The 25,897-nt window shown below is 34.9% G+C and overlaps 1 protein-coding gene and 1 non-coding gene across 2 annotated transcripts in view; both read right to left on the minus strand.

The window, feature by feature from the left end:
• The window catches only part of WDR17 (WD repeat domain 17), a 115,549-nt gene that overhangs the window by 77,011 nt on the left and 12,641 nt on the right, over window positions 1-25,897 (minus strand). The window lies entirely within an intron of this gene.
• Window positions 6,138-6,269, minus strand: LOC111554253. Its single transcript, XR_002735191.1, has one exon. It is a non-coding gene; the product is annotated as a small nucleolar RNA SNORA51 (small nucleolar RNA).

Below are 25,897 nucleotides of genomic sequence, written 5' to 3' on the forward strand. Positions count from 1 at the left end.
GGGCTGTCTCTGTGCCAAGGATCATCCTCAGGTATAAACATAAGGACTTCTCAGGGTTATTCTGAACTTGTGTCTTTCTCTGTTCATGCACAGTAACTTCCTAATATTGTTTGTATAGGCAGTTGCTTTTGAATTGCGTAGGCTTTAATTGCTGGCTCCCAAAAGGGTAAAAAGAAAAAAATTAAGGGATTCAGCCCTTTAAGTCCCCTTGAAATCACTTCAGCTGGAGAGGGAAGAGATTGTAACAGTGGAGGTAGGTGCAATAACAATGGCTGCCTGCCTCTTTGTCTGCACTTCTGTGATCAGAAGCAGTAGATTCCTGATATACAAAGGACAGAGTGTTTTTTTTCTACCCTGGTTCAAATAAGCTGCTTGCAAGATACTTCTGGGGTATATGCTCAGTTGTCTGCCCTGGAGCTTAAGGTGAGGGATGAGTAGCTGCCACTGTGCTGGGAACTAAAAGTTACTAACTTCAATTTATCATCCAAGCCTTCCCCTGGAAGTTGCAAGCCTTCACAGATTCTGGTATTACAAAATAATTACATCAGACAGACTGTACCGGTGCAATTGTTGTCTAGGTGGGGAGAGAGATTTCTAGTGCCTTTCATGGCTTAATGGCTCATTGCTTTTTAGTGCAGAATAATATTTATTTATCTAGATGTAGTGCAGTTTATTTATTCACCAGTCTACTGAAGGACTGTTGCTTCCGTGTTTTAGCAATTATGCTTAAAGCTGCTATAAACATCCATGTGCAGGTTTTTGGGTGGACACAGCTTTTTAATTCATTCAGATAAATACCAAGAAACACAATTGCTGGACCATATAGTAAGAATACGTTTAGCTTTGTAAGAACCCATCAAACTGTCTTCCATAAGGTCTGTGTCATTTTGTATTCCCATTAGAAATGAGAGTTCCTGTTGCTCCACATCCTTGCCAGCATCTGGTGTTTAGATATTAGCCATTCTAATAGATATGTAGTGGTATCTAATTGATTTAATTTGCAATGCCCAAAGACAAATGATGTTGAACATCTTTTCACATGCTCACTGGTCATGTATATATATGCTTTGGTGAGGTGTCTGTTCAGCTCTTTTGCCCACTTTAAAACCAGGCTGTTCAATCTTCTAGTTACAGAGTTATATGAATTATTTGTATATTTTGGATAATAGATCTTTAGCAGATGTGTCTTTTGCAAATACTTTCTTCCATTCTGTGGTTTGCCTTCTTATTCTGTTGATATTGTTAAAATTGAAGATTTGCATTTTAATAAAGTCCAGCTTATCAATTAGTTCTTTCATAGAACATATCTTTTTTATCTAAAAAGTGCTAGTGAAACCCACAGTCATCCAGGTTTTCTCTTATGTTACCTTCTATGAGTTTCATAGGTTTGCATTTTACATGTAGTCCTATGTTGCATTTTGGGTTATTTTTTGTAAAATATATAAGGCCTGTGTCTAGTTTTTTTTTTTTTTTAACATTGTATATCCAGTTATTCCAGCCTCATTTTTTGAAAAGACTATCTTAGTTTCACTGTATTGCCTTTGCTTCTTTATCAAATACCAGTTGAGTATATAAATGTGGGTCTATTTCTAAGCTCTCTATTCTCTTCCATTGATCTATTTGTCTATCCTTTTGCAGATACCACAGCTATCTTTTTTATTGGAGCTATATAATAAGTCTTTAAGTTGGGTAGTGTTAGTTCTCCAACTTTGTTCTCCTTCAATCCATTCCTGCATGTTGTCTGCTTTTACCATTAAAGTTATTAGCAAATTAATTGCAGTTTTTTTTTTTAATTCCTTGTCTGATAATAGCAACATTTCTGTCGTATCTGACTCTGGTTCAGATGCTTTATCTGTCTATTCAAACTGTATTTTTTTGCCTTTTTGTTTATCATGTAAATTTTTGTGAGGTGCACATGATGAACTGCATAAAAGAAAATGCTGTAAACAGGCCTTTAGTAATGTAGTGGTAAGATGTGGGGGGTAGAGTGAGCATTATAAAGTCCTATGATTAGGCCTCAGTCATGTGCCCATGACCAGTGCTTCTCAGCCCCCCAGCCCTGCTTAGGTGGGACAGGATGGTTGAGGAAGGGCTGGTGTTGGGTATTTTCCTTCTCCCAGGTAGGTAAGGATCTTATAAAACCCTAGAGTGTTACACTCTGGACAAATAAGTTCTCTTGAGGTTAGGTCTTAAGAACAGAATGCCATGATCCTAAAATTCATATAGAACCAAACAAGAGCACAAATAGCCTATGCAATCCAAAGCCAAAGGAATAAAGCTGGAGGCAATGCATTACCTGACTTCAAATTATATTACAAGACTATGGTAACCAAAACAGCATGGTACTGGCATAAAAAATAGACATATAGATCAATGGAAGAGAACAGAGATCCCAGAAATAAAGCCACATACCTACAGTGAATTGATCTTCAACAAGGCCAACAAGAACACAGAGTGGGGAAACAATACCCTTTTCAATAAATAGTGCTGGAAAAATTAGACATCCATATACAGGAGAATAAAACTAGACCCATATCTATCACCATATAAAAAAAAAAACAATTCAAGATGTATTAAAGACTTAAATGCAAGATCAGAAACTATAAAAATACTAGAAGAAAACCTAAGGGAAACTCTTATGGACATTCATCTAGGCAAGGAATGTATACTATGACCTCAAAAGCACAGAAAACAAAACAAAAAAAAATAGACAAATGGGACTTAATTAAACTAAAGAGCTCCTGCACAACAAAAGAAATAATCAACAGAGAGAACACACAACCTGTAGAACAGGAGAAATATCTGCAAACTCTTCATCCAACAAGGGACTAATATCCAGAATATACAAAGAAACCAAATAACTCGACAACAGCAAAAATACAAATAATCCCATTAAAAACTGGGCAAAGGACATGAGTAGACATTTTTCTGAAGAAGACATACAAATGGCCAAGAGGTATACGAAAAAATGCTCATCATCACTGATCATCAGAGAAATGCAAATTAAAACCACAATGGGATATAATCTTCCACCAGTCAGTGTCTATTATTAAAAAGACAGAAATAATAGACGTTGGTGAGGATGTGGGGAAAAGAGAATTCATACACTGTTGGTGCGAATGTAAATTAATACACTTTCTATGAGAAGTAGTATGGAAATTTCACAAATAAATAAAATTAGAGCTACTATATGATCCAGTAATCCTACTACTGTGTAGCTACCCAAAGGAAAATAAATCATTATAGCAAAAAGATACCTGCACTCATATGTTTATTGCAGCACTATTTGCAATAGCAAAGCTATAGAATCAACTTAAGTGTCTATCAACAGATGACTGGATAACGAAAACGTAGTATATATACACAGTGGAATACTATTCAGCCATCAAAAATCATGTATTTTGCAGCAACATAGATGGAGCTGAAGGTCATTACCTTAAGAGAAACAAGCCATGCACAAAGAGTCACATATCACCTGTTTTCATTCATAAGTGGGTAGTAAAAAATGTGTACACATGGACGCAAAAGTGGAATGTTAGACAAGGGTGACTCCAAAGTGTGAAGGAGTGGGAGGGGTGGATGATGAGAAATTACTGAATGGTACAATGTACATTATTCAGGTGACGGATACCCTAAAAGCCCTGATTTGATCACTATGCAATCTATGCATGTAACAAAATTGTACTTGTACTCCATAATTTTATACGAATTATTTTAAAAGTTGATTAAAAATAAAGAACAGAAAGCTCTAGTGTAATTAAGTGGTTTCTTTTCCCCTCCTGCTGCTGGAAGCAAGAGGATATTCTTCTCTAATATTCACCCTGAGTACCAGTTTAGAGCTCCTGGAAGTAAAACGTACAAAAGCTCCCCCACCACTCCCGTTACTGGGTTCCTGTGAAGTTTTTAACTCTCAGACTTGACCATATTGTGCTTCCAGCAATTTATCAGTTACAGTTCAGATTTTCTTACTCTGGCAGCAAAGCCCAGGTTGGTTTCTTCTAATTGATTTCTGCTCTGGTAAGTTGTGATTCTCTGCAACCGCATTTCCACCTCAATAATTTTGAGGGCAGTGATGTGCCTTGTGCCCTTACTTCTCAGGTGGATCTAGGAAGAGTTGTTGATTTTTCAAAGTGTTCAATTTTTTACTGGTTAAAATGGAGTAGCAACTTCTAAGCTGCTTTCATCCTGAACTAGAAACCAGCAGTTTCTCTGCTTATTTATTAAAAACAAAAATAAAGTTCTAAATTTGTGCCAACACATTTTAACTTTAACTAAGAGTATATCTTGATTTATTATTTTTTAGTTTCCAAAATTAGATAATACAAGCATTTCTATGTTGACATAAAATTTGGTGTACCTTTGATCTTAAATAGCTTTTATAGGTCTTACAATCCAACAACTTATATCCTGTTGAAATTCAGAGTCGAATAACTTGCTAAACCAGACATTAAAATAATAAATAGGACAAAACAGAATAGATATTTCAAAACAAAATAGATATTTCAAAACAATAGATATTTTTAAAAATCTATGATTCTGAATAAAAGATAAAAAGCATATCATACATTATTGAATATATAAATATCACTGCATTTAAAGTCTGAATTATGTATTCAAGCAAAGTCTAATATGTGAATTTCTAGATTTCTTTTCAAAAGGAATCTAGAAATACGCAATAATTATGCAGTCTTAATTAAATTATATCTACAATTGCCAAGGAGATGAAACAAAATGTCCAGAGCCTTTTGTTATCTTTGTAGTCAGCATCAATTGTTCCTCAATCATGATTCTGCATTACTAAAAACAGAAAATGGTCCATTGAAAGTCCATTTCAAAATATAAATTTATATTTTAAATATAAATCCTACAAAATATGTCACATTTAAAGGTAAATAAACATATTTAGACAGGTAATATATTGCAGATAAATATTTTACAAAGCCTTTATTATCCTTACTTTAGAATGTTTCATTAATATGTGAACCACTCAGGAATTTTCGTGTCTATTTCAAAGATTTATTGCTTCAGAATATACAATCTTTTTGGCCCAGAAACAACACACACACTTTGCCAATGAAGTACTAAACACTGTAGCTCACTGAATAATGCAGATTTATAATGGATTTAGGAAGAAACTCTGAGCATTGTGTCACCCCACATAGAACTGACAGCATCAGTCGTCTGGCAACTATAGCCTTTGCAATGATATATTTTTGTTGTTGTTGTTTAACTCAAATTGTATTTTTGGATTCAATCTCATACCATATGAAACACATATACACAAAAAAAAATCGTATTAAATTTATTCTTAGGTTCAATAGGGAATAGATGGTGAAGATGCTTTTCGCAAAGTGAATAAAGAAAGTGATAAGGATATATCTACATTAGTTTGGCACAGGTAATAAAACTCGCTTTTAAATATGTAAGATTATTATGATATAAAATAATCATAGGCCGGGCGCGGTGGCTCAAGCCTGTAATCCCAGCACTTTGGGAGGCCGAGACGGGCGGATCACGAGGTCAGGAGATCAAGACCATCCTGGCTAACACGGTGAAACCCCGTCTCTACTAAAAAATACAAAAACAAAAACTAGCCGGGCAAGCCTACATTCAGGCTACTACAGAATGTAGCCTGTAGTCCCAGCTACATTCTCCAGGGTGAGGCAGCAGAATGACGTAAACCCGGGAGGCGGAGCTTACAGTGAGCTGAGATCCGGCCACTGCACTCCAGCCCGGGCGACAGAGCGAGACTCCGTCTCAAAAAAAAAAAAAACAAAAAAAAACTAATAATCATAACAAAAATTATAAAACTAAAGTTCATATATATGTGTTTGTATAAACATAGTCACATGCCATAAATACTAATTATGTAATTATGTCAAAATACAAATGTCAACTTAGTGCTCTAAAGATCAAATTCACACTTGTGTGTGACTTTCCAAACACTACATTTCTAATTTACAATCTTTAACTCAAAAACACAACTTATCTCTTCTTGTGACCATTCTAAAAAACAACTTTAAAAATCTGCTATGCTGAATGCTTATTATATGTAATATATATGCATATACAAATAACAAATATATATGCATATACAAATAACAAATGAAAAATAATACACTGAATTTTTTTCAATTCTATGTTTCCCCATTCACAATACAGACCAGGCACAGATCCTGGGCTGAAGCGTATATGGGGTACATTTATTCTACCTTCTCTTTCTATAAACTCAGTGTAAGAACACCGCCTGTGGTAAGCACCAGAAGGGCATAAGCTGGATTTCTGAAAGAAATTAAGGTCAATATTCATGTGTCAACTTTTTTCATTCAGAATAGGAGCTTTCATTTCCATCTAGATACGTATGAGAGCTGGTCAATACTTAAGCCAGAAGGAGCTCAAACTCACAATAATATATTATAATTTTAGGGTCAATCTATTTCTATACTTTAACAACAGCTGCACTTTTAATACGTTTCAAAACCAGGCATTCATTTATAAAGGCCCATAGTAGTATAAACGGCAAGAAGGGAAAGATTTTGAATTCTCATAATCTCCATGAGCTGCTCCCAAGTCATTTTAAAGGAAACACATTTCATTAAAAAGCATTTTTCTTAAAATCAGTTCCCATTCCTGCATACAATACAAACAAGGGTACTGGCAGTGTGTGTGTGTGTGTGTGTGTAAGTGGGACTTGGAGTATTATAAACTCATAAGCTAAAATATTTCCATCATTTATACCTGAAATTGAAATTCAGTATGGCAAACTGCTCATTAACTCTCAACTCCTTTTCTGAAGAATGCTTTAGGATTTACAATATGAGGATTATTCTCCAGAGTTAGATATTTACTGGCTCCAGAAATGTTTACCAGATGTTTTCACGGCTTACAAAAAAAGTATCTGGAAAAAAAAGTACAAAAGGCTTCAAATGGTTGAGGATTTATAATTAAAAAGAAGTAATACTGAGAAAATATCTGTCATTAATGTGCTTAGGATGGGAATCTCAAGAAAAAGAAAAAGAAAGTACTGTATATCTTTGGCAGCCTATGCTCTTGAACAACAGTGGTGAAAAATCTAGTAAAATGGCATATACTCTGGCTTTTTTGTCCCACTAATTAATAAAATAAAAGCACACAAATTGTCTTCATTTAAACAATCAAGAAATTTAAAAAGTGAAAATAATCAAAGAGAAATCATATATTATTCTAGAATACGTCCATGTGACAAGGTACATTTTAAATAGCATTTTTTCTATTATTGTTATAATAGGTCAGAATACTGTTTTCAAAATACTATGTAAATGTTTTCATACTAACAATGCAGTTGATTTTCAAATGTAATTAACTGCCTAAAAATTTAACACATGCAACATGGCACTCTTCTTCAGAATTGTTTTACTTTCCTTTTAAAATATTTGTATAATAAACAGTATCAGCATACATTTATCTTCTGTTTCATTAAATGATTTTTTATGGGAAAGACTTGCTTGAAATTACTGCTATTCTCATATATTAATCTCAATATATAAAATGTTATTTTATATTTAAAGCCTAAAATAATTTGAAAACATTACAAACTCATCTGAAATTAGGATAGAAAAAAATGCCCTTCTTCAATATATAGTTACCCTTATTATATTCTTACTTCTGCTTTAAAACTAGCAAATAAGTGTCTTATTCATGCTCAGAATTTTGCAATGCAAAAGTGTCCACAATATAAATCACGTAGAAATAGAACTATAAGAGAAGAAAAGCAGAAAAAAAAAAAGGCAGGAAATTGTAATTACAAATAAATATATCTTACTCTTTGCAGTCCTTCATACCAATCATCTTGCTCAAACCAATTTGAAATGTAAGTCATCCAAGCCATAGAATGTTTCTACTTTAATCAAGGCAATTGGAAACTCGGCATCAGAATAGTCAGCACCTAAAGTAACAACAATGTGTTTCAACCAAACAAGATTTACCAAAATCTCCCTTGTGAAATGATGTTCAGTACAAAGGCTAGAACTGCACAAATATTTCAGCTGAAACAATTTTAATTATTTATAAGTAAATAAGAAAATAAGAAAAAATCAATAATAATGTTATTGGATAGTAACAGGGAATGCTATTGTCAAATATTTTATTAACCTTTCTGTTTACATTCTTAAAAAATAATCTTAGATTTAACTTTTATAAGAAATAGCTCAATGATTTATAAAAGTTACCAAGTTAAAAATAAGGAATCCATAAAAATCACAAAATGGGCAGCAGAAAATGAGTTATATTTTCAACCTCAGGACCTGAAGCTTTCTAAGTTAAAAGGTATACAATGATAAAGCCAATCCTATAATTCTGTTTGCTTCCAGCCCCATACTTGAGAGTTAAATCATTTTACATTTAAGTTACTTGCTAACCATGTAACCGCGTCAAAAAGTTTAAAGACACCATTTAATACAGTGCTGATATGTTCAAGAGTCAAAATCACATGAATGTAATTTAATTTTAGTTTTACTCATTTTTAGAAGGAAATATTTACTAGCCATGATGAGTAAGATATTTCTTCCTACACTGGAAAATATCTGGACTTCAAAATATCCTCTATAATGTTTAGATGTTTAACTCAGCATACAATAGGTTCTAAGTGATCTTTTCTTCAACAGAGACAAAATAATGGAAGGAAGGACAAAGGGATGAAGGATGGACAGTAGGAAGCAAGGAAAGAAGGAAAGAAGGTAAGAGAAAAAGAGAAAATGAGTAAAATAATGAAAAGAGAATTAAGCAACAAAGGAAAAGAAGGAGGGAAGGAAGGAGGGGAGGGGAGGGAGGAAAGAGAGAGTAACAGTTTTTGTAATTTGAGTGTTTCATTCTTCAATATCCAAAAAGTAAGAGAGATTTTGCTCTGGCATAGGAAGATACACTTGTATGAAATATAATTATCACTGCAGCTACTCGAGAACAGCTTTATCTCTAATGTGATTCCTTACTCTTTAGAAGTATTTTCAATAATAGATCTGAGTGAAGCCTCAAGTCAAAATGTTTGGGAATAGGTTCTTGCTTCTGCAATAAGCTCCGGGACTGGCAAAATCTCTTGCTTAATTTGTTTACATTTCAGTGACTTCCTTGACTCTGTTACCTTGGCTATTCTGCCCTGCCCTTTTAGTTTCCACAAAGCCCATTGCTCCTGCCTATCTGCTCAGGTTTTTAATCGCCTGCCTTATCCTATCCTCTGTATTTGTCCTCTCCTCATTGTAGTCTCTTGCTTATCGTATTTCGAGTTGCAATTCTTTATGTAAGTCCTGCCATCAGCTTTTTTTACCCTAGCGTGAACTTTTATCTAATACGGGCCCAACAACTTTACCGACCTTGTCTCTGTTTCAGTGATTCCAGTGTGTCTCCCATAACACAACCGACAGGCCGTACCAAGCTCCTAAACTCCGTTTCCAGCTACCTGCTGAATCTAGATCTCTCAGCCCTTTACCTGATAATGTCAATATTAACATATTTAAAACCTAATGTATCTCTTTCAAGTAAGGTTTTCCTTTCTACTACCCCAAATATTCTTTCTCTTACATTCTCCATTTCAATGACTATCATTATATTCTAGATAGTAACCTGAGATGAAAGTATCAAGTCATCTTTGATGATTCCATCAACCTCATCTCCTCCTACTACTACATTTGATCACCAAGTCTTAGCAAATTACTTTGAAAAAGTCTATTCAGAAGGCCCTTATCTTCATTACTAATGCCACTACTTTTAAAGAAACCCTTCATTGTGTCCAGTACAAACTAATGCACTGTACTGTTCTGTACTGCCCTGTACTGTTCTCTTTTTTCAATATAATTCCCAAATACATGTTGTCCTTCTATGCTTTCAAGGCTTTTTGCCTGGAAGCTTTTAAATGTTTTGCCCAGGCTGCCCCTTTCACCTTTTCCTGTGGGTAGTGAGCTCTTGCAAGTTTTTCAAGACTCAAATTAAGTATCTCTTTCTTTTGAAGACTTTCTCAAATCCTCCAAATCTCTTGTCTGTGCTCCTTCATATCTATATTTGTAGGCATTAGACAGTGATTATTTGTGTACATATAAATTGTGAGTTCCCCAAAAGACCAAGCCTTAATCATCTTTGTATAGAAGATACAAAATGTGTGTTGAGGGAATTGACACATGCAATGATATGAAAGTTGGTCACCTAGTGATAGTTCACGTGAACTGAAGGCATATATTACTGAAACTTGGAAAAGATCTAAGGAAATATATCTAAGTAAAATGGGATTACTATCCAATTCCTTGTAGGGAAGCAGCTAAACAAAATCACTTAAGAAATTACTTTTGGTGTTTTCTTAAGAGTAAAATAAAACGAATTAGTAAAAGTACTTTGTAATCATGCCATCACCAAGTGTGTCTTTATTATACTATTATAAATCCGGTGTAAATAAAATACCTTATTCATAGAGCATATAATAGTTCTTATTTCTTATATCCTGATACTTTTCCATGAGCACCATTTATTATATTTGCAAGGAATAAGAAAAGTAATGATATTTCACATTGTGTAATCTCAGATAAAATGTTACCTTGCATAAAACACATTTTTTTTTTGTTATACTCCAGGTATTTTGATTATATGAGAGTAGGTGGGATCCGGTTCATTTACTATAAGAATGGTAAATGGGTTTCAACTCTCATCCCTCCCTGGGGTGCAGAGTTGAAACCTTTAGCTGACCTCAGATGGGAAGCATGTCATGATCACTCAGCTGTAACTGAGATAAGAAAAAACTTTTGAGGAAATTTATTACACATCTTCGCATCCCTGTATCTATGTCCATGAGTCTAATTGATATTTCATTAAAATCACACATTTAACTTATTTTAGTCAGAAAATTCTTACTGCCTGTTAAAATTAGTGATAGAAACAAATGACAAAAATAAAATGTTAAATATCACTAATTAAAATAAAATAGAAAATGAAGTGAAGTAGTTTTCATTGTTAGAAAACTTATTGCAGGCATTGAATAGTCAAGCACACAAGTAGTCTGTGATTTCTCCATTTTTTTCCACAGATGACTTTTGGCTATTCTGGGTCTTTTGTGGTTCCATATAAATTTCAGGATTATTATTTCCATTTCTGTGAAGAACGTCATTGGTATTTTGATGGGGATTGCACTGAATGTGTAGATTGTTTTGGGTAGTACAGACATTTTAACAATATTGATTCTTCCAATCCTTGAACACGGAAGATCTTTCCATTTTGTGTCCTCTTCAGTTTCATCAATGTTTTACAGTTTTCATTATAGACTCTTTCACTTCTTTGGTTAAGTTTATTCCCAAGTATTTTATTTTATTTCTAGTTGTTATAAATGGGACTACATTTTTCTTTTTAGACACAGTTTCACTCTGTTACCCAGGCTGGAGCGCAGAGGCACAATCTGGGGTCAGTGCAACCTCCACCTCCCGGGTTCAAGCGATTCTCATGCCTCAACTTCCCAAGTAGCTGGGATCACAGGCATGCGACATCACACTCGGCTCATTTTTGTATTTTTAGTAGAGACAGCATTTCACCATGTTGGCCAGGCTGGTCTTGAACTCTTGACCTCTAGTGATCCACCCACCTCAGCCTCCCAAAGTGCTGGGATTATAGGCGTGAGCCACCACATCCAGCCTTGATTTCCTTTTCAGATTGTTCACTGTTGGCATATAAAAATGCTGCTTATTTTTGTATGTTGATTTTACATTCTGCAACTTTACTGAATTCATCAGTTCTATTTTTTTTGGTGGAGTCTTTAGGTTTTTGTAAATATAAGATCATATCCTCTGCAAACAAGGATAATTTGATTTCTTTTGTTCCAGCTTGGATGCCCTTTATCTCTTTCTCCTGTCTGATTGCTCTAGCTAGGATTTCCAAAACTATGTTGAATAACAATGGTAAAAGTGAGCATCCTTGTCTTGTTCCAGATCTTGAGGAACGGCTTTCAGTTTTTTCCCATTCAGTATGTATATGGCTTTTATTGTGTCATGTTATGTTCCTTCTACACCCAGTTTTTTGAAGGTTTTTATCATGAAGGAATGCTGAATTTTCCAAATGCCTTTTCAGCATCAATTGAAATGATCATATAGTTTTTGTACTTCATCCTGTTGACATGATGTATAATTTGATTTGCATATGTTGAACCATCCTTGCATCCCCAGGATAAATCCCACTTGGTCTTGATGAATGGTCTTTTTAAAATATGCTGTTGAATTCAGTCTCCTAGTATTTTGTTGAATATTTTTGCATCAATATTCATCAGAAATATTGGCCTTCAATTTTCTTTTTTTGTTGTGTCTTTGTCTAGTTTTGTATTAGGGTAATACTGGCCTCATAAAATGGGTTTGGAAGTATTCTTTCCTCCTCTATTTTATAGAATAATTTGAGTAAATTTGGTATTGGGTTTTCTTTAAATGTTTGGTAAAATTCAGCAGTCAGGCCATTGTGTCCTGAACTTTTCCTTGATGGGAGACTTTTTATTATCATTTTGATATCATTACTTGCTATTGGTCTATTCAGGTTTTGGATTTCTTCATGGTTCAATCTTTGTAGGTTGTATGTCCATTTCTTTTAGGTTTTCTAATTTTTTGGCCTATAATTGCTAATAGTATTTTTAATGAACCTTTGAATTTCTATAGTATCAGTTGTAATAACTCTTTTTTCATCTCTGAATTTATTTAGGTCTTTTTTTATTGTTAGTCTGGCTTACAGTTTGTTGATTTTATCTTTTCTGAAAACCAACTTTTCACTTCATTGATCTTTTGTATTTGTTTCAATTTCTTTTATTTCTGCTCTGATATGTATTACTTCTTCTACAAATTCTGAGTTTGGTTTGCTTTTGCTTTTATAGTTCTTTTGTCTTGTTTTTCTAAGACCAGCCGAGCGGGCGCAAAAGAACCAGCGAGTAGGCAAGTGTAACAGCAAAACTGCAAGTTTATTTTAGTAACCTAAGGTGTGGAGAAGAAGTCTGTCGGCCTCCGGCAAAGAAGGCCGGCAGAGTTCCCCTCCACCCAGCTCTCCGACGGAGTTCCCACAGTCCCGACATCCCGACAGGAGTGGGGCTGCAAGAAGGCCGCTGGGCTGTGAGAAGGCCGCCTGGCTCAATGGCGGAGAGCGGCTTTTTTAGGAGTGGGAGGGCAATAGGTGGGGCATGGGCGTGTCAGGGGCGTTGGGCAGGTGCGACCAGGTAAATCTTGGTCTCTTCGGATTGACGTCACCTGGCGCATGCCCAGTTGGTCTGCACCCTCCCTGGGCGCCGGCTGCATTTTCGCTCACGCGGGAAGAGTTGGGGGTGGGGGATGAAGAACCCGGAAGTGCACCATCTTGACTCGGTTTGTCCAAACAGGTTTGCTTTTGCTTTTATAGTTCTTTAAGATGCATCATTAGTTTGTTTGCTTCAAGTTTTTCTACTTTTTTGATGTAGGCATTTATTGCTGTAAATGTTTCTCTTAATACTTTTCATATATCCCATAGGTTTTGGTATGTTGTGTTTCCATTTTCATTTGTCTCAAAAAATTTTCAATTTCTTTAATTTATCCATTAACCCACTGGTCATTCAGGAGCATATTGTTTGATATCCATGTGTTTATATAGCTTCCAAAGTTTTTCTTGTTACTAACTTCTGGTTTTATTCCACTGTGACCAGAAAAGATATTTCATATGATTTCAACTTTTTTGAATTTTTTAAGACATCCTGTGGCCTAACATATGGTCCACCCTTACAAATGATGCATGTGTTGGGGAGAAAAATGTATATTCTGCAGCTATTGAATAAAATATCTACTAGGTTGCTGGGCATAGGCCCCCACATTTGGCCATAAACTGGCCCCAAAACTGGCCATAAACAAAATCTCTGCAGCACTGTGACATGCTCATGATGGCCTTGACGCCCATGCTGGAAGGCTGGGGTTTACCGGAATGAGGGCGAGGAACTCCTGGCCCAACCAGGGCGGAAAACTGCTTAAGGCGTTCTTAAACCACAGACAATGGCGTGAGCGATCTGTGCCTTAAGGACATGCTCCTGCTGCAAATAACTAGCCAGAGCCCATCCCTTTATTTCAGCCCACCCTTTTGTTTCCCATAAGGAATACTTTTAGTTTATCTATAATCTATAGAAACAATGCTTATCACTGGCTTGCTGTCAATAAGTATGTGGGTAAATCTCTGTTCAAGGCGCTGAGTTCTGAAGGCTGTGAGACTCCTGATTTCCCACTTCACACTCTGTATTTCTGTGTGTGTGTCTTTAATTCCTCTAGCACTGCTGGGTTAGGGCCTCCCTGACCGGGCTGGTATCGGCACTGGGTGATAATGATGTCCTTTCAGTGAGGAACATATGGGCCTATATCTTAATAATAAGGAAGAAATGGAAACAGGCCATTTCTTACAAAGCCTGAGGCTCAACTTAAGTAAATTTATTTAATGACTAGAATAATGTGACCTGCCTGTCTTTGCCTGTTTGTCTTGCTACAAGGCTAGGTAATTTATAAAGAAAAGAGGTTTATTTGGCTCATGGTTCTACAGGCTGTACAGGAAGTATGACACCAGAATTTGCATCTGGTTAGGGCCTCAGATTACTTCCACTGATTGCAGAGGGGAAAAGGACTTGGTGTGTGCAGAGATGACACGGAAAGAGAGAGGGAGCAAGAAAAGGGGAAGGAGATGCCAGACTTTTTTTTTTTTTTTTTTCTTTTAAACAACCAGCTCTAATAGAAACTAATAGAGCAAGAACTTGCTCATTATTGCAAGGATGACACCAAACAATTCATGAGGGATCTGCCTCCATGACCCAAACACCTCATTATTCCCTAACTACAACATTGGGGACCAAATTTCAACATGGATTTTCAGGGATAAACATCCAATCTATAGCACTGCCCTACTCTAATACCCCCCATAAGCAAAAGTATATTCTCTCTGGAGGAAGATAACATTAAATTATCAGCATTTAATAAAATAATGACCAGGCAGGCAAAAATACAGAAATTCCAAGTTATGCTTGTTTCCACTTATATATAAATGGAACACCTTCATTTCCAGGAACAATGGAGAAGGAGTAAAAGCAAACCTCATTTGTTTCTGAGGAGGGATAGAAAACCCTCCTTTCTAACCCTAGGAACCAGGGAAAAATCACCAGTTCTAGGAAAAGGGAAGAAGCAAAAGCTCTCATACCCAAGGGAGCAGGCTGGGAAAAATCTTAGTTCCCAGTTCTGTCCAAAAACAAGGCATAGATCTGCCACTGCTGGAGGAAATGCAAATAAAGCTCTCTTACTCAACGCTCATATATACAACACTCAACACTCACACATACAAAGCAGAGACTGGCTGCCACAGAAAGGGGTTTAGGGGTATAGGAGAGACTCACAAATGTTCGCTAAGAACCAGACTCTCATAAACTGGGGATCAAAATTGTAGTATAATACGACATTAGGGCACTATAAAAGAATTAGAATGAACTATTACAATCAAAAGTCAAACAAAAGGATACATATTGCATGATTCCATATATAGTAAGTTAAAATAAGCAAAATTAATTCTGTGTTATTAGAAGCTGTGAAAGAGTTTTGGGGGGGAACAGAAATTGTAACTTAAAAGAAGCCCTAAGGGAGATTTCTAGGGAGTTTACAACGTTTATTTTATGCTGATTACGCTGATGAGTACATTTTGTTGCTATAAAACACCAGATTATAATTTCTACTTTCAGGTATATGATCTAAGCAATTACATACTAAAAATCCACAGTAGTGTTTTCTAACATTAACAAAATTATAAGGGGAAAAATGCGGAAATTAACATGTCCACGTAGAGATACCGTGTAATTAGTTATTTTCTAACTTCACTTGGGCAATTTCATTTATCCTTTCTACTTTTCCATTAGAGTTTGCTGCCCACCAACCCCAACCATCAATATTTCAGCACACATCAACTTAAATCTATCTCTGGGATATAGTACAAATTCTTCTCTAATCCGCAAGTATTGTTAGAAGCAGTGTCAGGGACAAGCAGATGAGGAAGGCAGAAACAAAAAATAAATAATCCCCATGACGGGCCAGGAATAAAAACAGAAGTCTTTCTAAATAAACTGAGGATGGATTAGATCAAGGAAATGTGTTTGGGATCCAAAGAAATACTGACAGGAAATGTGACGACTTTGCCATAATTATCTCAGTCTGCTCATGCCACATCTATAGCGGGTCCTCTGAGTCCTCAATTTTTGTTATTACCACAGAAAATGTGTACTTGAGCAGATCTCCACTATCATGTTCTGAAAGGCCTGAAGAAATCTGCATAGAAAAATATTTCTGATTCAATATTTCATACTTTGATCAGACATTCCAAGCTCACCCTTATCAACAAGAAAAAATAGTGCAGCTGACAACACTCTCCAATGATCAGTGATTCCAGTTTGAAATTTTTTTTAAGAGGTAGGGTCTCACTATGCTGCCCAGACTGGCCTCAAACTTTTGGGCTCAAGCAATCCTCCCACTTCAGCCATTTAAGCAGCTGGGATTACAAGCAGGCATCACAGTACCCTCCTGGCTGAGTCTGAAGATTTTAGTGACAAAGTATATACTCTGCTTCTCTTTAGCTTAGGTCATATACTATTTTTATGTGCAGTAACACATAAAATAAAGTAAAATAGTTGAAAAATGAAGTATTTTTTACCAGATAATTGGAATATATAAAAATAAAGGCCAGGCATGGTGACTCACGTCTGTAATCCCAGCACTTTAAGAAGCCAAGGAGGGCAGATGACTTGAGGCCACGAGTTTGAGATCAGATTAGCCAACATGGTGAAACCCTGTCTCTACTAAAAATATAAAAATTAGCTGGATGTAGTGGTACACACCTGTAGTCCTAGCTACTCAGAAGGCTGAGGCACAAGAATTGCTTGAACCCAGGAGGCGGAGGTTGCAGAGAGACAAGATCACGCTACTGCACTCCAGCCTGGGTGACACAGATTCTGTCTCAAAAAAAAAAAAAAAAAAATTAATTGATTACAATAAAAATAAAATGAATACACTATACTCTAAAACTGAAAAACACAATAGCTGAAATTTAGATCTCACTGGATGAATTTATTAGTTGATTGGCTACCCCAAAAGTCACTATTAGTGCAGTGGAACATAAATAAATGGTATATGCCAAAATCAATGCATAGAGAAAAAGAGAAACAGAACAAAGCATAAGAGACAGATAAGGTATGCTGAAAAGTTAAACATGTGTGGAGGAGTAGAATAAGGAGAGGAAAAGGATAATACAGTGGAACCAAAGAGAGAGAGAGAATGAGAAATTTCTGAAACTGATTTCAAAACGAAGATCTCTGAACTACCAAGCTCCAAGCAGGAAAAGTTAAAGTGATACCTTATTCATGCACATCACAATAAATGCCAAAAACCACAAAAAGAAAATATTAAATCTTAAAAATGGTCATGTTAAAGCAAAGATCAATGGAAATAATGGAAGTCAGAATGCAATGAAATCACATTTTAAAGTGCTGAGAAAAAGATAACCAAAAACTTGGTAAACATATTACTTAAAAATGGAAGAATATGAACATTTTCATTGTAAGTTTTCATACAAACAAAACCTAGTAAATTCATTGCTAGTAGAACCATTCTAGAAAAAAAAATGTCAGGGCTTTCTTTAGGTAGAAGGAAAAGAAACATGAAAATGTTAGAGATAGTGAAGATCATCAGAAAGGGAAAATATGTAGATAAATATAAATGAATATTAACTATACAAAATGATCATTGTAATGTCTTATGAAATTTAAAATATTTGTAGCACTAAATTATATGAAAACAGTAACACAAAAGACAGCAGGATAAATGGAGTTAGTATTAGCATTAAAGAAGAGGTAAAAGTAATCATTTGTATTAAACTATAATGAGTCAAATTTACATGCTGGAATCTCCAGGGTAATTACAAAAAAGGACAGTAAATAAGCATACTGTTAGCAAGTTAACTGAAGGAAAATGTAACTAATTAAAAATTATAAATGAGAAAACAAAAATTATAAATGAGAAAAAGTTTGTATATATAAATAAAATTATAATAGTTGAATAAGAGAAAACAAAATTACAAATCAAAATAAAATTAGCATCTACATTAAAAAATTCAACTCTTTACATGGGACACACTTTAATAAAAGGTTACAGAATGGTTGAAAGTCAAAGATCAGAAAATGATAAACTATACAAATATTAACCAAAATATTAAGGCAAGAAATATTACCAAAAAAGAGAGGAACATTGCTTAAAGATAAAGGGGTCAATGAGACTGAAATATATAATAATCCTAAAACTGGTTGCATCCAAATGACATACATAGTTTTCAATTAAATAAAGCAAGAATGACAAAAAAAGAATGACATAATTAAAGGAAAACTATGTAAATCTACAATCATAATGGGAGATTTTAAGTAATAAATCTCAATAGCTGATAGAATAAATAGATAAAACCCCATAGGATCTGAACAACATACAGAAAAGGACTCAACTGACATATATATGATACTGTACCCAATAATGATAGAATTCACATTCTTTTCAAATAAACATGGGTGGGCTACTTAAAAAATAAACCGTGCACAGAGTCATAAAGAAAATTTAACCAAACTTTAAAACACTGAAATCATTCTGAGTGTATTTTTAAATCAGGATAGAATTAAGTCTGAAAAATCAATAAATAAAACTATGAAATCCACAACTACCTAGAAATTAAAGAATGCATTTCTAAATCGGAATCAGAAAAGAAATAAAAATGGAAGTTAGAAAATACTTAGCACTAAATAGCAAAGTCTAAACATAGAAATTTGTAGGTTGCAGCTAGATCAATGCTTGAGTGGGGGAGGATTATAGCATCAATTATATTTTACTTTTTTCTAACAGAAAAGGAGAAGGAAGAAAGGTCAAAGATTTAAGTTTCTATCTTTAAAAATTGGAAAAAGAAAAGCAAATCAAGCCCCAAAAAATGTAAGAAAAGGAAATCATTCCAAAAACAGGTGAAAGCAATGAAATAGTTCACAAACATACAGTAGAGGAAATCAACTAAACCAAATACTGCTTCCCTTAGATCAACTCGCAGACAGATTAATCAAGAAAAATACAGAAAAAATACAAATATCCATATCAGATCCTTCTCAGGAATAAAAAAAAAAAAATCACTGTAGAACTTACTGACATAAAAAAAAGAATACTATATCCACCTTCACACCAATATACTGGATAACCTGGATGAATGGACATATTCTTCAAAAAGAAATACAAATTACCAAAGTTGATCGAAGAATGAGAAAATCTAATATTTAGCCTGAATATGAATATAAGTCTACATGTAAAACTTTTCCCACACACAATCTTCCAGTCCCAGATCGTTTCACTGGAGAATTATTTAAAATATTTCAAAAAGAAATGTTACACAAACTCTTTGAGAATATAGTAAAATAAATCACTTCTCACTTCTTTATATCCTCCCCAAACCTGAAAAAGACGTATAAGAAGGGAACTACAGAGCAATGTCTCTCATAAATTAAACATAAAAATCCTAAGCAAAAAAGTAAAGATACATCGAGTTAATGAATTAGAAGATTAAACGTCGTGAAAATGTAAATTCTCTCAAAATTAATCTTCAGATTTAATTCAGTCCTAATCAAAAATTCTAGCAGATTTTTTTTGTATGAAAAGTGCCAAGTTAATTCTAAAATGCATATGAAAATGTAAATGCCCAAGAATAGCTAAGACAGTCTTGAAAAAGACTGAGGTTTATATGAACAAGCCTAATGTTTATACTACCCATTATAAAACTATCTTAATGAAGACAGGGCGGTGGTGATGCAAAGATACACAAACTGACTAATGGAACAGCGTGGGTCCAGGATAGATCTCTCCATATGCCGTTAAGTGATTTATGGTGAAGGTGATAATTCAGTGGGGCACAGAATAGACCTTTCAGTGAATGATTCTGCATAATTGAATAACTTCATGGAAATATGGGGGTGTGTGGTGTGTGTGTGTGTAGTGTGTGTGTGTATATATATGTGTGTATGTATATATGGATATACCCAGACAAATACAGTATGCTCATACTGTGTGGAAAAGTTTATAATAATGAGAATAAATGAATAAGCAACAACTACATGGAACCCTATGGATGAAACTCACAAATAATGAAAGAAGTCAGATATAAAAATAATACTGTATTCCATGAACACATATATACACACACATATATATATATATACACACACACACACATATATATAAAATCTTGACACTAAGCTAACATAATTTTAAAAAGAGAGGGCGATTGTAAAAGTAAATACATAAGGTAAAATATTAAAGCTTTAAAAGAAAACTAATGATAACATCTTATCTTAGGGATAGGAAAAGACTCATTAAATAGGACACAAAAACTGCCAATCACAAGGGAAAACACTGACATGTAGGACAATATTATGGTTACAAACTTATTGGTATAATTTGGACGTCTGTCCTCCCTCAAACCTCATGTTGAAATTTGATCACAATGTTGGAGGTATGATGGATGTAATGGAAAGGTGTTTGTGTCATAGGGGCAGTTCTTTTATGAATAGATTAATGTCTTCTCTCACGAAAAAGGTGAGTTCTCACTGTAGTTCCCAGGAAACCTGGTTGTTAAAAAGACACTAGCACTCCCAGCTCCTTGCTGTCTTTCTTGCTATGTGTTCTTTGCACACACCAGCTCCCTTTCACCTTTCACCATGAGTGGGGCAGCCCGAGACCTTAACCAAGTGCTCAATCTTGAACTTTTCCAGACATTAGAATCATAAGCTTAATAAATCTGTTTACTTTATAGATTACTTAGCCTTGGGCATTCCCTTATAGCAACACGAAAACACCTGCATTCATCAAGATAGCATTAAAAGTGTGAAAAGCAAGGGAGAAAATGTTTATAGCACCTATAAACATTTATAGCATCTATAAACACAGGATACTTACAACCAAAGGAAAACAAAAACAAAAACAAAACAGACTGGCAAAGCAATAGAAAAACGTATAAAAGGGAAGATAAATTCAGAACCTGGATCATCCAAATAACTAAGTAGCATATAAAAAGTTGCTCAATATCACTGGTCATAAGGGAAATACAAAGTAAAACGGCAAAGAGGTACTGCTACACTCCCAACAGAGGGCTAAAATGCACAATACCACAGATTAGCGACAATGCAGAGTAACTGAAACTCATATACTGCTCAGGGGAATGTGTGGAGCAACAGCTTTGGACAACTCATTGGCCGAATCCTCTAACGCCAAACAAATACATGCCCTGTGACCAGCATTTCCACTCCTAAGTGTATAGCCAACAGCAATGGGCAATGTTCGTTAAAAGACATGTATTAGAATATTCACAGCATTTCTATTTATAAAGTATACACAGCTCAAGTATACTTTAATAGTACAATGACAAATACAATATATTCATACTGTGTGGAAAAGTTTATAATAATGAGAATAAATGAATAAGTAACAACTATATGCAACGCTATGGATGAAATTCACAAATAATGAAAGAAGCCAGATCTAAAAATAATACTGTATTCCGTGAATACAAAGCACAAAAATGGACAATATTCATCTATTCTGCTAGTGGTATCCTTGGTGGTGGTAGGGAGTGCTGATAATGTTCTACTTATGCTTAAAAACAAAAATAAAAACAACCTAAGGGAAGAATTTCCTCTGGATGATATGTTTGTGTAGTATGAATCATAATCATCATAATCAATGAATTCTTTTTAATGAATTACTCAGCCTCCATCTCCTGAAAATGTAACCAAAATTCCTAGCCAGAATCCCTAATTGTTCTAGTCTAAACATTAAAAAATCACTTGCATTAGGGTAATATAACAAGTCTAAAATGTCCTACATATGCCACAGTGCCTCATGAATAAAATATTATTCATTTTTAGAGTAAAAAATAGACTTCTAAGTTAATTGCTATTTAATCTAATTGGTTTTACTAAGAAAATCTATTGAGCAGTTTCTTAAGTACACTTTATTTCTAAGAAATATAAATACAGTCTTTATTAAAATTCACAGAAAAACATTTTACTCTTTTATGAAAGTGGCTTGATGCAGCAGAAAAACTATAATAAGCTGTTCAAAAGTATCTATATTTTTGGATAAGCCTGTATTTCCCTGTCTCAAATTCATCTTCATCGGTGCTATTTCCTAAGACTTAAAGTAAATAAATTCAAAATATCCTATGAAAAGCATTTTGTAAAATGTAGATGAATCTAACATTGGAGAAAATAATTTTTAAACTGGAAAGTATGTTACTTAAACACTGTATTTCCACACATTTTCAAAAATAAAAAGCATTAGGGCTTATTGTTTGCATTAAGAGAAAAGGCATACCATTTTCAGTTCACCCTTTTTCTTCTATTTGGAACTTGGAAAGGAAGGCTGACACATTAGCAATATTTTGGATCGTAAGGACAAGGGTTATACCAAAGAATAGTAGAACGGGAACTGTTAGATGTCTCAATCCTGGAAAAGTTGGACTTTTAAGCCACTATAATGTTGCATTTCTCGGTCATGCAGCCAAATCTCAGGTCGACTCTTAGGTTGCCTATTTTCAAATCATATTTTACAAAGTGGAATTCTCAATTAGTCAATAATGTCAATTACTTACAGCCTTCTTAATTTCGTGTCTTTAAATATGATTACCATGTTTCATCACCCCGAGCATACATGGTTATTAAAATTCAGTCACTACTGTCTATAGTAATATAATAAGCAGAATTGGTGTCATTTTGCCTTACCAAATGTGTTATTTGCCTATGTTTTTATCTCATTAATATCACATATTATTTAGTGAAAAAATCCATATACATTTGTTGCATCATTTTATTTCATTCATGTTGGCAAACAGTATAAATCATGGCCAGGAACTAAAGTCAGTTATTTAAGATACAAAGATAAATAAGAAGTAAACAAAGGAGAAAAAAAAAGCTGCTTCAAGAAACTTACAGCAGAAGAGCTAGACACACAGCAGACATATATGTTGTCTAATCTACCAACAACCATTGTCACCTGTCTCTTTCCCTGCCAATAAAGTCCCACATTCTTTTGGTACAAGTGGAATTACACTGATTTCAGGGAGGAAACGCTGTTTACCTCTTCCTAGAAGGAGAATGATGATTGGTCTATGCCAGTCATAGTAATTTCATCATCCTTGGACAATTAGAGGCCTAAGTGTGGGCATCTGATCCAGCTTCAGCTAAGGAGATACAAGTGGAAATCTATGATGTTATTCTCCCGCCCTTCTGACCAGAACACTGATGTGATGCTGTTGCTGCAGCAGCTGTCTTGCATCCCCCAAGGAAAGGCCAAGAGAACTGCAGAGATGCTGCCTTTCTAACAGTATTGTTGTACCATCTTCAGGCCTCTTGTTATACAAAAAAAGGGAAGTCTGTTTTAGTTGCTGATTTTCTGTTATTTGCACTTGACTTCATTTCTAATAGACATAAATAAATGTATGAAACAATATGCAATAGCTGCTATAATACAGAATGAACACATACTTGGAGGAACATAAAGAAAAATGTGCCTATGATTTAGGTGGCCAAGAAGGCTGTATTAAAAAAAAGGTGGGACTGGAACTTTGAGACAGAAATTATTTTTCTCTGCCTAAAGTATAATGGCACATAAAGAGAAGTAGTGGAACACGAGAATGAACAGACAGGCAGAGACAGAAGGATGGAAAGTCATGTAGATCGTGGTAAGAATTGTGGATTTTACTTTACAGAGGATGAGGAGTCTTTGAAACATTTTCAACATGCTAACGATATTTTTAAATCACACAAAAATCCCATTTTGTGATTTACTAATATCATCCTGACACTATTTTGAAAAGGCCTCTGGGGGACATGGTGTGGCAAAACATATGCAAGTAGATGACAAAGACAAGGGGTTGAACTAATAAACTAACGGGAAGCAAGGGAGAGGGAGAACTTCAGGAAGATTTGTGGACTTCTGCCTGACTGAATAGCTTAGCCCCATTCATTGAGAGAGAGAATTCAGTAGGAGCACCAGGTCTGGGTAAAGCTCTATTAAGAGATACTGAATGCAAAATGTCAGTGCGACGTGGAGGCGGAGATTCCTAAAATTAAAATACATAAGTCTGGTTAAGCATTTCATATACAATTTTGAGCAACACCAATGTCTGAGGGATAAGGACAGGAAACAAAAAAGAGGCTGAAAAGACAACTGAGCAGAGGTACAATAAATAAAAATAATAGAGAAAATAATATGTTGAATGTCAAAGGAGAACGTTCTCAAGCAGGTTAAATATTTCAGACAGGCCAAGTAAAGTTAAGACTGAAGAATCCGTCCTGCATTTGAGGATTAAGAAACAGGTTGCTAATTAGCAAAATTAGTAAAACACCCACTAGTCAAAGATCAGTCCTCATTTTACTTGCTACTTTAGCAGCGGTAGTTGCCACGTTGGATCACAGTTGAATCCACCCTCCTGAAACATCTCTTTCACTTGCCTTTTAGAAAAGTGCTTTCTTTTGGTTCCCCTACTACTTCAGTGCCTTCTCCCCATTCTTTTTTTTTAAATCTTTTTGTTTTGATTCCTCATCATCTTTCTGAAATCCAAACTTCAGAACGTCCCAGGGATCAGTCGTTGGATCTGTTCTCCACACTGTTCTCTCGGTGATCCCATCCAGTTTTAGAAATTTAAGTACCATATAAATTTACCCCCAAGTTTTTATCTTGAGTATAATTCATATTTATAATTTCCTGTTTAACATCCCCACATGGATTTTAAATAGAATCTCACATTTAAGGTATTAAAAAAAAAACTTACGATGTTCCCCACAAAATATGCTCCTACTTATTTTTTTCTAATTCAGTAAATGGTCACCAATCTGACTATAGTAAATAGCTACTGATGACTGCTGCTATGGTTTGACTGCATCTCCTAAATTTCATGTGTTAGAAACTTAATCCCCAATGTGGCAGCACTGAAAGGTGGGGCCTTTAAAAAGTGATTAGATCATGAGGGTTCTGCCCTCATGAACGAATTAATTCATTCAAGAATTAATGAATTAGTGGCTCAATGGATTAGTAGGTTATCATGGGAGGGTAAGTGGTGGCATTATAAGAATATGAAGAGACCTCAACAAGCATGTTAAGCATGTTAGCATGCTCACCCCACTCGCCTTGTGATTTCCTGCACTGCCTTTGGACTCTTCAGAGTCCCGACCAGCAGGAAGGCTCTTAGGCTCTTACCAGATGTGGCCTCTTGATCTTGGACTTCTTAGCCTCCATAATGGTAAGAAACAAACTTATTTTCTTTACAAGTTACCCAGTTTCAGGTATTCTTTCGTAAGCAACAGAAAATGGATGAAGACAACTAGGTATAAAGAATAACTGATATTTCCTTAATTTGATTTAATATGAATCACCTTCTGGTGATAGAGACATTCCATTTGAGATACGTATGAGTATGTATGTGTATGTTGACATTTTAGTAAAGACTGTGTAAATATTTAAAAGCATTAAGAAATAGGGACTATTTGCAGTACTGCTAATAAAAAACTGGGTTTTATTTTTCCAATTCTAATACATTTCTTATTAGTTTACATTTCATTACTTACTTACTTATTAAACAGCCCATGAAAAAAGGAAATCAGTACATCAAAAAGGTATCTCCACTCACATGTTTACTGCAGCACGGCAGCACTATAGCCAAAATATGGGATCAAACTTAAAGTCCATCAACAGATGAATGGATAAAGAAAATGTGGTGTATATACACAATGAAATACTATTCAGCCATAAAAAAATAAAATGCTGCCATTCATGGGAACATAGATGAGCCTGGAAGACATGTGAAGTGAAAT

The sequence above is a fragment of the Piliocolobus tephrosceles genome, chromosome 3 (genome assembly GCF_002776525.5).
Source record: "Piliocolobus tephrosceles isolate RC106 chromosome 3, ASM277652v3, whole genome shotgun sequence".
Lineage (NCBI taxonomy): Eukaryota > Metazoa > Chordata > Mammalia > Primates > Cercopithecidae > Piliocolobus > Piliocolobus tephrosceles.